Here is a 16,672-nt window from a genome sequence, read left to right on the forward strand (position 1 = left end):
ATGTACTTCCTATACACATGGTGATTCTAATTTTGTGAAAACGACGACATTTGAAATCAGTGCCTTAAAATTGAATATTTTATAATATGCAAAGTATTGTTCTACAGCCCAGGCATAGCCAAAAAGCGAAATAATTATATAACGATATATGGATGTCAAATGTTAAGGTCGTCTTTACTTCGGTATGTTAACCCCCAAAGTTGGGAACCTTACGAATATTCTATTCAAATTTATTCAGTTGTTGGTTACAGCTGTTACTGGATCATTGTGGATTGGAAAGAAAAAAAGTTGCTGTTTTTAACCTAAAACAGCATTTAGTCTATAGAGATGAATTTTCATATTTCACACGCCGTAATGTTGGATTTTATCCCCGTTCGCCATCAACAAAAAATAAGAGGGGTGGGGGGTATTTACCCGTCAATTGTTAATTAACACAATGGATTTTTTTACTTGGATCTTACACCAGATTATCATGTACTCTAATATAGTGAAACTTGTAGCAGGCTGAAATAACGATCAACTCATCTCCTCACCCCAATTCACCCTATCCCCTCCCCTTCCACTGGATGAACGAACTGACTAATAAATGACAAGGGAAATAGCAAGCTAAATTGACAATTTATTCCCAGTCAAAATATCCACATATATTATACATTCATCGTCCCCTACAAATTTACCCCTTATAATTAAGATTATTAAAGCACTCCCAAAAAAGCTTGATGGTCCTTGCATCAGTATCTGATAAGCGGCTAGCTGCGGATCCAATTAAGTGATGCAAAGTAAAAAAAAAAAAAAATACAAAAAAATATTTTCCTTTTATAAATAAGATAATTACATAAATGTATTTCTGTAAAGTATTATTTGTAATTAATAATTATTTGCTTAAATTTTCCACCAAAAAAAAATATTTTATAAGTTGATTTAAAGAAGAATATTTCTATAAGAAATTATGTTTATCAATATCCATTCTAGGACAAGTACGTGGCTCTCCTAAACCATTCCAGCTTATTTCTGCAGTCCTTATATATAGATTATGACATTATACCAATTATAAATATACAGGCATTTAATTTCTAATGTTTAAATATTCAACTTTTCTCTAAAAAACACCATGCTTATATTGCATATACAGGGTGGGGCAAATAAAACTGGACAAATTCTATTTTTTAAACAAATGAACATAAATCGTAAATTTTAAAGATTTTATTAAATTTTAAAAACTGGGAAGCAAATTGGGTATGAGACTATTAGATTATTCAATAAAATCGCCGCTCGACTCAATAACCGCCTCTACCCGCCACCCGAATCGCCCGCAGGCACTGATCAACATGTCCCTGTCCAAGCTGGCGAAGTTTTCCTTAATAATGGCAATGAGGGAGGTCTTTGCTGTATGGACACGTCTATTAGTGCTAGCTTCAAAGTAGCCCCAGGCCCATTAGTCCATTGGATTAAGATAGGGGCTGCTGGGAGGCCAAATCTCCTTCGGGACGTGAGTAACCGCAGGATTTGAATTCATCCATCTCCCAAGCTAACCTTCGACACGGCGGTTCTCCTCTGGGCCACAATTAAGCTAGAGAACAACGTTCTATACCTTTTTGGAAATGGCATGAAGATTTAGTTAGGGTTATGGTCGCAACCCATAGTCTAAAACGAGTTTTAGGGTTCCATATGGGCCCCTGAAGTCCAGAACCGAGAAATATTCAAGATTTAGACGTTTTTTGACATCACAAAATCTGCCACGTTTCACTTTGACGGAGTACTACGGGCAAGCCAGCTGGGGTAGAGAGCTCTAGTTTTTTTTCTAGTGTCTTACTTATGTATCTAACAATAGAGGTATGTATCTAGCAAGTTTTATAAGTCTATCTCATCTATAGATGGAATGAGGTCAGATTTAGTAGGCCATAGTCAAAAATCCAGGGTATAGTCCGGCGCACTCCGAATCTGCCCTGTTGAAAATATATAAACCTTTTCACTTTGCAATTTTCTAAAATGGCATATCCTAAATCTTAAATTTGCTAATTTGATTATTTGTATGATATGATCCTTAAGGTGTGGTTTTATTGCAGCAAGTTTTGCATGGGACAAATGTACTCGATGGCTACTATGAGGAACAAAACCAGATCATCAAAAATGCCCAACCTGTCGTGTTATTATCAGCAGATTCCACTGTAATTTTGTACCAAAATGATCATTCTATAACCCGTTTTATTGCCCAACAAGCACAGAAAATAAAGGGGGGAGGGTTCTTTTCTATACCTAACCCTGCGGAGATACTTTTTTCCCAACAGAACTTTACCTTACATGACCCTAATTAAAACACAAAGACAAGAAAAATTACCCCCTCCTCAGCTTTTTATCTATAATACAAAGTAGAAAAATGTCTGTCTGTTTGTCTGTGTGTCTGTTTGTTTGTAGCGAAGGATCTCGCTAACCGCTGAACCGATCAGGTTTTCCTTTACAGGGTAGCTTCTCATAGGTCCCGGGAAGGTTTATAACTATTTTCTTGGGGGGTGGGACACCCCCAACCCCCCCAAAAAAGAAAAAAAAAAGAAAAATTTCTTTTTAAAACTAAAATTAAAAATTGATTACCCCCCTTCAAAAAAAAAAATTTCCCCCCCCAAAAAAATTTTTCTTTTAAATCTAAAATACGAAAAATTGGTTTGATTAAACCTCTTGGGGCAAAGCCCGTAGAGGCTAGGGGCGAAGCTGCTAGTTTTAAAATAAGGGAGTGGAATTTTTTGTCTTACGAAAAACTTGCTACTAAGTCCCCATTTTCTAAAAAAATAATCAAAAATTTTCAATTATTTGAGAATTAAATATCAAAGATATATACATTAGATGGTTTCAAATTATCATAAAATAAGGAATTCTTTATTTTTTAATAGATTTTTATTTAAAAATAGACTTACATAATTACATATTTAGAGATATATTGAGTTTGGGTAATCTTTATAGAAACAATCAAATAATATCAAGTCATAAAATTAAAGGGAGTGTGAACGTAAAAATTTCTCATCTGATTATCAAATCTTAACATTTTCTTAGCACATTTCACTACACTGATCAACCAAAAACGTCCTATTAACAAAAATATGCAGGAATAATGCCTTGATTTTATGGTATTTTTGGAGGGAAAAAGGAAAAAAAACAGGGAAAATCTGAACGTTTTTGTTTCTTATAATGTTTGTAGGGATATTTAACTTGTCATATATAGTTGAAACAATTTACTTACTGTTAAGGATTTATTTTATGATATAAAATTGCCAATTAGTTTTTTTTATAACGTAGTAATTAGGTAATAAAGACCTTTCTTAAATTCGTATTATTGACAAAAAAATACCTCACTGTCTACAAAGGGTTGAATCTCATAGGTTATTAAAAATAATAATATCCTTTTTTATTGTGTTGGAAAATAAATAACCCACTTTTGAGAATTAGTTTACACTTTTATCAGACTGTTTATAAAGAAATATTGCGTCTTTATTATTTACAAATTTGTAATTAAAGGTGGGCGAGAGATGGGCCATCTAAAGTTAATTGGATACTTATAAACAACCTGTTTCTAGTTTTGTTATTGTATTTGGTTTTCAATAAAAAATATTGCTTATTTTATCAATTTCTAAGTAACTATACATTGGTTTAAAGCAAGGATTATGTTAAAAGTCAGCTTAACCGTTAGGAAAAATCAAGAACTATGATAAAAAGTTTAATTTTAGCTATAATGGGAGAAAAAAGCAATTTAATGCACATTTTATATAATACGGAAAATTTCTTCCTTTCCCTGTACCTTATAAAAATCGTCGGAAAAAGCCGTTTTTTAAGCAAACAAAAGCGTGTTTTGCTCTATCTGTGAGATATTATGAATGAGATAATGTTAAGATTTGATTTTAAGATGAGAAAAATTTACGTTCACAGTCCCTTTAAAATGGAAAGGGATAGTTTCTCGGAAGGAATTTGAACTTAATTTAGTGAACTGCATATTTTTTCCTGGTTAATTGGTTAAACTACATTTATATGGCATATATTTGAAAGAATTTCAATTTTCTACCACATAGTTTTTAAAATATCTAGACTTGAAAATCGTCAGTTAAATTGCATATATCACAAAAAGACAATTTTCAAGTCTTGATATTTTCAAATCTACGTGGTAGAAAATTAAAATTCTTTCAAATATATGCCATATAAATATAGTCAAACCTATTAACTAGCAAAAAAAATGCGGTTCACTAAATTAAGTTTAAATGCATTTCGTGAAACTACCCCTTTAAAATAAAATGCTAGGAAAAATTAATTATTTTCTAAATAAAAAATCAATTTTGTTTCTGCCAATAAAGATCAAACTATATAAAATTGCTAATTTTATTTTATTAAATTTTAAATACTATAGTTAGAAATTCTAACAACATTGCCATACATACACAATTTAGAGTTTTTCTAAAAGTTCTAAATTTTCTAAATCCTCTAATAAACAATCTACAAATATAAATTAATTTGTTAAATATATTTTTCTTCAATTAAAAGTTAAACATTTACAGAGAAAGATTAAAATTTACAATGCATCGACTGAGGTTAAAATATATTGTACCTTAAATTAATTTTTTTTGTGATTTAAGTGTTCTGATGGGATTAATTTTTCATTTTCAGTTGATCTATGTCTATACTATAGTTAACAGTAGTCTTATTTTCATGCAACATTGTTATAATTACTAGGTGGAACTAATATAAAGTTAGCTATTTAATACCTATATTTGCAAGAACTCTTACTACACAGAAACAATTACTAAAGATCTCACCGCTCCCAGGTGTGCTCAAACATACAATACACAGCCTAACATTCTATGGATAAGCTATGATCGTTACTAAGAATTGATAAAAAAGATACATTCATTTTTTTCATTGTAAAACTAAAACTGATAAGACTAAAACTTTTTTTTCAGGATTTTTAAAAATGAATATCTGGTTAAGACTTTAATTAAGTGACTAAAAAAAATAAACAAACTTATGATGGATGTAAAAACTTCAATACTAATAAAGATATTCTTAGCCCTGTATGCTACCTTCATCACAATTATTGGAACCTTCTTGTTCAATAATACTCTTTACTTTGATATAATATTTGCTATGATATCCTACACAGCCTCTGTCTCCTATATATTTTATCTCAAAACTAGAAGTGTTGTTGAATTAACTCTTGTAGACAGGAAATTATTTTTGTACTGCTTGCACCTAAATCTCAATTTTTTAATTTAGTTTCTCATTTTTGTTAAAAATCTGGTTTTAAAAAAATCTTAAAACTGCTATGCAAAATGCAAATGGTAAATTATTAAGATAAGGTAGGGAGGGAGAGGACAAAGGTCTATTTATTACACTAGTCCTCAAAACTTCATAATAACGTTTTCTTATTCTTTAACTTAATAACTTTGCACACATTTATTTAATTTTATTGGTTGGTTCATTAAGTTAGGTGTTCAAAAGTTTCAACCTCTCATTGTAAACTATAGAAAAAGTAATTTTGTGTATTATAATTTGGGATGTACATAAATTCATTGGCCATTGTCTTATACATTTAGAACCCTAAAGATAAGTAGTGGTTTTTGATGTACCAAATTTAATCCCCAAAGTGTTTTTAAATATCTGTACATAAAGATTATCTGAATAGATTCATAATGTTAAACTTTCTGACCAAGATCATATTCACCAGCTACACCCTTACTCTCTCAATCGTCAAAGTAATCAACATCAACCTCTTTGACTCCGAGGACACATGGCACTTCATTCTTCTTATCCTTGTCACCAGATTCATCACAATTGCAGAAGTTACAACCTTTTTCTTCATGTCCTTTTCCAAGATGCTTCTATTCTGGAGACCTGAACTGTACGTAAGACTAAATTCAAGTCGGACAGTTAATCTATCCACAATATTGGTTATTGGTTTGTTCATCATGGATTTTTCAATAAGAGTTAACCTGCATGTGTTTCATCATTGTCCTGATAATCAAATATCAAAAGTAACTCATTTTGAGTTTGATACTTCTCTTAAAACTTTCAATAACTTTGATGAAACCGAACCTATTGAATCTAATCAAACTGCTACATCTTTCCCAAAAGTTTCCAAAAGTTTCTTGAATGCTACTGATGATAATAAAAGTTTGGGATCATATGATGGAAAGGAAACCCAAGTAGATGAAATATGCTCCTCATTCCCGATATTGCGCATTTTATTTGGCAGTGTATTTCTATGTGAAGCTATTAAATTTGGTCTGACAATGTTTTATATGTCAAAGAAATACCTCAGCAATATAAAAAGAAAAACTACCCTACAAAAAGCAAAGAACCACTCTGATCAGAAAATGAAAACAGATGGAGTTGTTGCCAAAGAAACCAATGATGAAGATGATACTACAGCTAAAAATACAAATCTTACCTTAACTGAAGTTACCACAGAAGCAGAGATAGGACAACAGGAAATCAATAACCAGTGTTGTAAAAAATCAAAAATAAACTTGTATATCAAGAAAGAAACATGTCATGTCATTAAGGTTAAACCATATGAGTCTGAAGAAACTCATATAGAACATAATGATCTCACCAAAGCAAAAAATTTATCATTACCCAGCATAGAGTCAGATGTTGAAGCCGTAACAAGGTAAATTATAATTTATTTGGTAAAAGATGATAGCTTAATACATAGGAAACGTGACAGTTTAAAGGGATGACTGCTAATCTTAACTTACTTTATCTAAGTTCTTGGATCTGAAACCACAGTTAGAATTTATTATTAAAATTTGTAAAAGCTTTAGTTCAGTCACTTTTCTTTAAATGCAATAAAACCGTAGCCAAACTGAATAAAATCAAAGGTTTTTAGGATAAGGTTTTTTTCTAGTCCTTTATTATAAAGGTAACATGATATCAGTCTGTCTGTGTGTAGCAAAGGATCTCGCTAACTAATGGAATAGTGTGGTTCTCCTTTTAGGTTAAGATTTTTACAGGTCCAGGGAAGGTTTATAAATAGTTTCGGGGAGGGTCTCTCAAATTTCATAAGATAAATCACCCCTGGACAAAAATGCCCCCATAAAAAATTAGATAAACTGTTTATTTGAAAACCAACCACCCTTCTTTCACTAGTGCCCCAGAGGTAAAATTGACAAAATTTAGTTCTTGTTTTTTTTTAGCAGAAAAAGTAAGACAGAAGCCAACACTACAGACAAATATAATGAACCATGGATACTTGTTTTTATCCACTCCCTCAAGGCAAAGTCTATTTAAATTCCACAATCTGATATAGTTATGCATCGCAATATAGACAGCTTTCCGTGGATATTAAATGTAAAAATTAAAAAATCAAAACCAGTTTTTGTTGCCCCAATAGGCCGAAACGCGGGCTAACAAAACTGGTATTAGTTTTATGATTCTTATTTTAATATTCATGGAAAATTGTGTGTAATACGATCCTATACATTGAAAACAGTAAAAGTGTCGAACTATGACGTCAGAAAAAATTAACAATTAACCAATGAGAGGCCGCTATATATTTTACCACAGTAAATACTGGCTTCTTATTGGTTAATTGTTAATTTTTTCTGACGTCAAAAATCGACACTTTTATTGTTTTCTATATATTTATTTCCGTACTAATCTATCAGATATTAATCGGTTTCGAAGCCATACTTGGAAAGGTTTTACTGTGTCAATTTCTCATCTGAACAAATATAGGTGAGGACGTCACCGAAACTGTCCCAATTTTGTATAACTTTTGCGGAACAAGTTCCAATTACGTCATATTTTTCTTTCCCGAAAAAGAGAAGGGGGAAAGAAAAAAAAGGGAAGGGGGGAAGAAAAAAGATATTGGAGAAAAGGGGGTTTTCCCCATCTCCTTTGAAGAGATTTTCTTCCCCCCCTCCCTTTATCGGGAAAGAAAAATATGACGTAATTGGAACTTGTTCCGCAAAAGTTATACAAAATTGGGACAGTTTCGGTGACGTCTAGGTGAGAATATTAGCTTCTGTTTTTACTAAAGTACATAAAAGTTCATGTGGTATTAAATAGACTTTGACTGAAGGAAAGTGTGAGAACCATTATAATGAGGACTTCATTCTGGACAATTATCATCTACCTAGTTCTATTCTCTGTCTTCTCAGGAAGGAAATATCAATGATGACAATATCTTATTCGTTGGGTAGGTGATGGGTTCGAATCTCGGCCAAAATTGTGTAATAACTAGCTAGTTAATAGTTATACCTATAAAAAGATGCTCGACATTTATTTTTTCCGGCTAGAAATAATAACTTACTACTAAACCCCCGCTTCCACTCCTATTTTTTTTTATTTCTTTCAAAATTCACTGATATTTTCCAAACTATACAGGATTTGTCGCAGGGGCTGGTGCAGTATATTTTCTAAAACGGCTGGAAGCATATCTCAACCCTCTATTCTGGTTGCTTACCAGTGAGAAAGTGTTGCTCTACTACAAGACCAAATTCAAGAGGTTCAGAAGAATTTATAATCATAGCTAAATGTTGTTGACATGAAAGGATGTCCAATGAGGAAGGGGTGGCGTAATGAGGGTGACTAACACTCTTTAAAATTTTATCCCCATGTTAGGGGGTACCCCTAAAACCTTTGAAACCCCTCAAAATATTTTTTGGTGATTCGCGCCATGGTTCAACGCCCTTGGTAAAATCTAACACTTCACTCCCAAAAATGGGTTTTTACCTATAAAAAATATATTAACACTCCATTTAATTTGAATACCCCCCCCCCCAAAAAAAAAAGCTTTGTTGTCCTTAGTTTTTGTTGTAAAATGTATAATTAACATGTGACCTTAATATGTTTAACATTGATATGTTATAGAATAAATAAATGTTTTAGTATTTCTTTGCTGTTAGTTTTTAAAGTAAGTCTATTAACCGGGACGTCCAAAAAGGGGATGGGGAGGGGGCGTTTACCTTGGGCACCTCAAAAAATAAACAAACAAGGATGACAACATCCATAAAAGCGAAGCACTGAAACGGAAGGACAAACGGACATTAACACTTGTATAATGTCAGAACTGAATAATCAGAATGCGAATATATAAGAGTCAAAGCAAAATTGTAAGTAAATTTGTTGAAAAACTGCTTGATACAGGATAATGATTATGGACATACTTACATTTTTAGGACCTGATTATAGAGTTGCTTCGCTTATAATATTGTACTTTGGTGTCCCAGGAATCAGTATACCAAAAATCAGACCAATCGGATAATTAGGTCACATACAAATTTGTTGTTAAAAATGTAAAAAAATCAACATGTTTAAAATGGACGTACGGACATTATTATAGAGTTGCTACGCTTTCTAAATCGTACCTAACTATTACAGGAATCACTATGCAAAATTTGAAATCGATAGGACAATTCTAACAAGCCTAAATTAACGAAAAAAGCTATTTTAAAAAGTAAAAAAATCAACATGTTTAAAATGGACGTACAGACATTTTGGTAATGATTATAGAGTTGCTACGCTTTCTAAATCGTACCTAACTACTAAAGGAATCACCATGCAAAATTTGAAATCGATAGGACAATTCTAACATGTCTAAATTAACGAAAAAAGCTATCCGTGACGGACGGACGGACCGACGGACGGACGGACCGACCCTAATCATAGAAAAGCTTCGCTGTTAAAAATATTTTTCATACATTGTGGATTCCCGTCTTTTACTTATACATTTATTATTACAGTAGTTATAATTTTAAATTTTCTACAAATATTTAGTAGCGAAACCACTCTATATTCTAGAAGTAGGGTAAGTTAATACGATTTTTTAACTAATGATAAAGTAAAGTATGCCAAAAATGAGACACGGTATTTTCAATATTTTCTGTCTATTATGATTATAATTATCTTCTCGTCGTCTGTTTTGTTAGAGTTTTACCTGGGAATAGTCCCTTTCGTAACATCGCCTCATAAGGGGCGATTTGTCGTATTTTCAAAATGGCTTTTTATAGGTTATTTTAGGTTAGGTTAGGTTATATTGGGTTAGGTGATTGCCACACAGGGTTAGGTAATTGGCCCCGCAGGGTTAGAGCCCCCACAGGGGCTAGAAATAGGAGAAAGGCTACTGTGAAAAATACAAAGAATCGCCCCATAAGGTTCTATGTTACGAAAGGGACTATACCCTTTTACCTTTGGTTAGGAGAGGTTAGATTGGAATCATGATTACATCAATTGAAAGAACATATCTGAGAGAAGAATAACATCAATATATTCAACTACAAATCTATATTATTTATTATCATGTTGATTATCATTATTATAATCTTATTATATATGCATTATACTATGTTATTATGAGGAGTAACATAGGCATATCATTATTTTCCAGTATTTAAATACTGATGACTGCCTTATTTATGGCAACATTTCGGCCCATTGTGCCCTAATTATCTTTGACCCAAGGAGGGTCATATGTCTTATGACAATAACTCATTATTTATAACGAATTTTATCTCTTATCAAATGTAGTTAGCTTATTATTTATATTATTCTTTGACATGATTATGTTATTTTTATTTACATGTATGATATGTTTCTTTTAAGTAAAATTGTTCGTATTTTATTGTTATGATTTTTTTCCATAAGTTGAATAAATCATTGAATAGAAAAAGATTATATTGGAAATAGGGTAGCCACGCTTGGTTAGGGCACCGAAGGTGTAGGACCGACAGGGTGTGACTTTTTCACAAAGGTTAGGCATAATGACAAAATAACAACACCTTTTATTTCAAATTATTAAAAAATAAGTGGGGGCGTGGTTCCTGTGCTCGCTAGGCCCTTTAAGGGAAAGTATTGAGGTAATGTGAACTGTGATGGTTTCCCTTAAAGTACTTAGTCGAGCTCAGAACTAAATAGTAAGTTGGAAGTTAGATATTTCCATATTAAAATAAACCCTAAAGCGTAATTTGACAACTACACTTTTGTAGGCTTTTTTTGTGGAACAATTCCTGATGCGTTTATTTTTGCACATATAAAACAGTTTAAAATCCATTAGGATAAATCGCTGAAAATTAGCACATTTTTATTTCACAAAAATAATGTTTTAATTAATATTTTTTCATAATAAGACGATATTTGATAATATGTTAACTTACCATTTTATTCAAGTAAACCATCAAATTTAATAAACAAGATTAAAATTATTTGGAGGTCAGATTAAATCAGATGCTTTCCTTAAAAGTACTTTAAAGCACAGGGACGTCCATCTAACTAAAGGGTGTGCAAAAAAAATGCGGACATTTTTAAAATTGAAATTACGCGGCTTGTGTTAATAGTAGAAAAATGTTACGCATATCGTTAGAACCGCTAGGAAGTCTATTTTTTGGAAATATAAGAATGATTTCTCTGCTACGTATAGTTTCGGAGCTACGTGTTAAAATGTCCCAACTGATGTAAAACTTGACTTGCGAGTAAATCATTAAAGATTAAATTAAAGGGTATGCAAATAAAATTACGTACATTTTTAAAATTCTAATTGCTCGGCTTGTGTTAATGCTAGAAAAATGTTTTGCATACCTATGGAATCGCTATAAACTCTATTTTTTTTGGAAATATAAGAACCATTCATGTGCTACGTATAATTTATGAGCTATGTGGTAGAATCTCCCAACTGACTTAAAACTAAAAAATTTTTTTTCCACTTTTCTCACATTTATCAATACAGCTCCTAAACTAAAAATAGCACAAAAATCATACTTATATTTCCAAAAAATAGAGCTTATGACGGTTCTAACGATATACATAGCATTTTTCTACTATTCACACAAGCCGAGCAGTTTGAATTTTAAAAATATCCGCATTTTTGCACTGCACACCCTTTTTTTATCTTTAATGAATTACTCGCAAGTCAAGTTTAAAGTCAGTTGGGACATTTTACCACATCGCTCCGTAACTAAACGTAGCAGAGGAAAAAATAGACTTCCTAACGGTTCTAACATTTTTCTACTATTAACACAAGCCGCGCAATTTGAATTTTAAAAAGGTACATATTTTTTTATATACTTTAATCTTTAATGATTTACTCGCAAGTCAAGTTTTAAGGCAGTTGGGACATTTTACCACATCGCTCTTAAACTATACGTAGCACAGGAATCGTTTTTATATTTCCAAAAAATAGACTTCCTAACGGTTCTAACGATATGCGTAACATTTTTCTACTATTAACACAAGCCGCGCAATTTCAATTTTAAAAATGTCCGCATTTTTTTTGCACACCCTTTATATAACCTAACCTGATATGCCCTAAGGTAAAACAATAAGAATAAACTGGGCATGAGCCATTCCTGCTTTTGTATTAGGTTTTTGTTTTTAATAATTTATTTCCAAGAAACAAATTAAACATGATTAATATTTGATATAATTATCATAATATGATAATACAATAGCAATATAATATCTAATTAATACGAAAAATTTGTACATTATTTTTACTAAGCAATATAAATTCAGGTAATAACGCTGTAAGAAACATAAAGGCAGACAAGTACCTTTAAAGAGAATAAAGCAACTTCCTAACAGACGAAAAGGGTCTCCACCCCTTGGGCCAGGTAATTGTCTGGCTTATACATCTATACGTATACATTTATAATTGTATCTTGCTGTGTCGGTGTTCTGTCTGTGCAACACCAGACCTCGGCACAGGGGCAATCAAATAATAAACATACAATAAACAAGGACAATACATTACTTGCATAATACAGTAGCGTAGCGTTAATTTTAAAAAGTTGTAAGTTTTTTTGTCTTTAGCTTTCGATTTTAATCGATTCTGTTCTCAATTTTAGGAATGCTCAAATAGGTTCAGTTGTGGTTTTAAGCTGTTTTATTTTGGGTTAAGTCTTGGGATGGTTTGATGCTAAATCATAATATCTTAAAATTGGGAGGTTTTAAATGTTAAGATTTTATACTTTTTATGTTTTTTTTTGTATTAAAAATCTTCCAAAAATCTATCAAAAAATTTATGAATTACGAGCATTAACATTTGTTAAATTTAGGTTGCTATAAAGGACCTCATTTATTAGTCAGTACGTTCATCCAGTGGGTGGGAAGGGTTAGAGTAAGGGGGGGTATTGTTATTTCAGCCACTTGCAAGTATCACTTTATTAGAGTACTAAAATCTGGTGCAACATCCAAATAATTATATTTGGATTTGTAAGGTAGCTTTTCTACTCATAAAACACGCGACAATGTTTATATTAGCCAGGGATAAAGAAAACATTTAACAATATTTCTCGTATTCATTCGAATCCGGTGGATAGGAACCGGTTCTCATCCATACGAAAAAGCTATGTCTAGCAACGTATTATGTCCAGCTTTCTACGAATATAATTTTTTAACCGGTGCCTTCGGCACCTCGGGGCTAAAAAAACTGGTTTTAATCTTATAATTGTACATTCTATATCCGCGGAAAGCTGTTTATAATACGATGCGAGAAATAACTATTAAACCTGTTAAACCATTTTGCTACTTTATCAATCCTTACATAAAAGTAACAAGATCTTCCTTTAAGTAAATTCAAAGTTACAGGATCTCTGTGCCTGTCTGTCTGTCTTTGCCTGTATCTCGCCAACCGTTGACTTATATGATTATCCGGGAATAGTTCCCTTTTGTAACATCGCCCCATAATGTGCGATTCGTCGTTTTTTTAAAATGGCTTTTTATATGTTATTTTAGGTTATGTTAAGTTATATTGGGTTAGGTGATCGGCCCCACAGGGTTTGAGCCCCCCGCAGGGGCTAGAAATAGGATAAAAGCTACTGTGAAAAATACGAAGTATCGTCCCATAAGGTGCGATGTTACGAAAGGGACTATACCCTTCCTTTAAAATGTAGCTCTTGAAGGGTCCTAGGTGTATAAAACTATTTTGTTCAACTAGAAAGAGATTTGTATAAGTAATTATAAAGTTAATTATAGTGTCGAGGTAATTTTTTTACTAAAAAGCTCTTAAACGGAATGTAGATATCATGACAATCATGCCCACTCTTGTTTAATACAATAGATTTGACCTATATCAATATATGTTATGGATTTATTATTTTTAATGTTACACCTGATTTTCATGTTCTCTAATTAAGTAAAACTCGCAGCGAGATTAAATAACGATACCCCCCCCCCCCCCCACCTACTCCCTCTAACCCAACTCCTCCCATCCTACTAGATGAACGAACTGATCAAAAAATGTGTTTCATGTTAGCAATCTAATTTGACGAAAATTTTCCCCTGTCATAATATCCACTTTTATTCTAGATATATCCATTATATATAATCTATATCTATTTTTGTAAATTAAATAGTAATATAATTTTAATTACCACTTAATCCATGATTTTATTTTACTTCTATAATAACTGTTCCATTAGTCTATCATCTAAAAAAACAACCCCAATTCTGTAGTTTAAACTTATTGGTGGAAAAGTATGGACACTGCTTTTTTATGATTGAAGAGGGGGGTAAAACCTACCCTTTGAATTTATTTTTTCCAGGGGGTAATTTTTCCAGGGGCGATTACTCTTGCTAAGGTGGTTATAAACCTTCTATAGACCTTCATTTTAAAGAAAAACTATATCAGTGCAGCGGTTAGCGAGATCTAAAGTTACATACATCCTGTTACTTTTATATAAGGATTTCATTTATAATGTTCACTAAAAATTTTCGGATCATAGAAAGAAAACGAAGTAACGGGTTTCGTCGTATTTTCACAGTAGCCTTTCTCCTATTTCTAGCCCCTGCGGAGCAATCTTAACACTTACCTAACCTAACCTATCAAAAGCTTCTTTGAAATTACGACGAAATCTGCTACCTCGTTTTCTATTCAAATGAATTTGACTAAGCATCTAAAAAACTTTGGCTTGATTCATCTGTGCGCAAAAGTAGCAAAGATTTTATTTGATCATTAATCTTTTACAAATATGTGCATACAAACCAACAAAAATTAATATAAAGATGATTAAGTCCAATAGTAGTAAAGCTGGTTGAAAAATAAGCTAAATATAGATAGAGAAAGTAAAAGAATATTTGAGAGAGAGTAGGAAAATGGTTTTATTCTCAATCTACAATTTTTATTAGAGAAAATCATTTAAAATTGAGCGACAATTTACAGATGAAATACTATTTTTGTTTCTAAAACTCTCTTAATAATGTACTGATTGAGTTCTCCTTTTAGGTAAAGCTTCAAATAAGTTCTGAAGCCAGTTTAAGGCTTTTTCATATATTATAGTCTTTGGATGGTTTTAAGCTTTTATTAAAAACAGAGCCCCTAGATGCTGAAGTCGAATCAACTAATGCTTTTGTCCCTAAACTTTTAAAATCTTATTTATTAGCTAAATTCTAAAATTATATATTTTACATCAACGTCTCTTTGGGGACAAAAATTCTATGTTAAGATATTTGAAGGGAAATTGTGAAGAATAGATATAATCTAGATACATATTCTATAAATTAGCCAATAGGAAAACAGCGGAGAAACAATCCTTCCATATTATTGGTGAGAAAGTGTACAGGTATAAAAGGGCAGTATTTTTTTTTATTTCATTCTCATAATGAGTCATTTTTTAGACTAAAGTTAGCTTTCGGGATATTATACATTTCTTCGAAAAAAATCATCGCTCGTATTATGGATCGTATATAAATATAAATAAAGAAAGGGTTATAATTCATTTCTAAGTTTGACGGATTATTGGGCCGATTGACCATCTAGATCTACTATATCTACTTTGTAAAGCTTTTTAACATGTAAACATTAAAATTGTGAATATAAACAATATAGAAAACGGCTTCTTTAAAAAATAACATAAAATGTAGAATGTAATTCAATAAATAAAATATAAATTGTTTAAAATAACTAAGATCTATTCATATAGTCAACAAGGATGATAACATCTATAGGAAAGACTGCAAATTCAGCAGGAAAAAGTGAATGAAGTATATCGTTATAACTGAAATAGAATATACGTATTATGATATTATGAAAAGGGAAATTTTTTCGTCTATTTAGGTTGCTATGTAACATTGACATCACCTATTGGTCTGTTCGTTCATCCAATAGGAGGAGAGGGAATTGGGTTAAGAGTGTGGATGGCGGGGATCTTTAATATAGCCAGCTACAAGTTTCACTTTAATAGAGTACATGATATTTTGTTGTAAAATCCAAGTGGCAAGTAATAACTAATCCATTATTGTCATTGTCCATAGAAATTTCTTCACAAAATTTAGAACATCAATAACAATTAGCCATTGTTGATCGTATGCATTATACAAAGTCAAGTAAAATAAACTGCTGGTTTGGAAGATCCCACTCTTCCAGAAAATAGCTTAAAACCAGTAGGTATATTCCCTAAGAAGCACAATCTAATCGGTTCAGCGGTTACCGCGATCTTAAGCAGACGGACAGACAAAAAAGAAAGACATCGTACTTCTTTCTATAAAAGTAGTTAACAGGGTGTCAGTCTTTATATTTGTAAATCTGCTAAGATCTCGTAAATGGCAGGTCTGATCGTTCTAATATATTGGCCTAGGGCAGGCTTTGGGCTATTTTGAGGAGTCTCTAGGGGATATTGGGACTACCGCAGCCCCCCCCCCCTCCCTACACCTACAGATTTTCAGAGCAAATATATTAGTTTTATCAATAAAATATTTATAA

The sequence above is a fragment of the Acartia tonsa genome, chromosome 8 (genome assembly GCF_053477335.1).
Source record: "Acartia tonsa isolate MP-2025a chromosome 8, ASM5347733v1, whole genome shotgun sequence".
NCBI lineage: Eukaryota > Metazoa > Arthropoda > Copepoda > Calanoida > Acartiidae > Acartia > Acartia tonsa.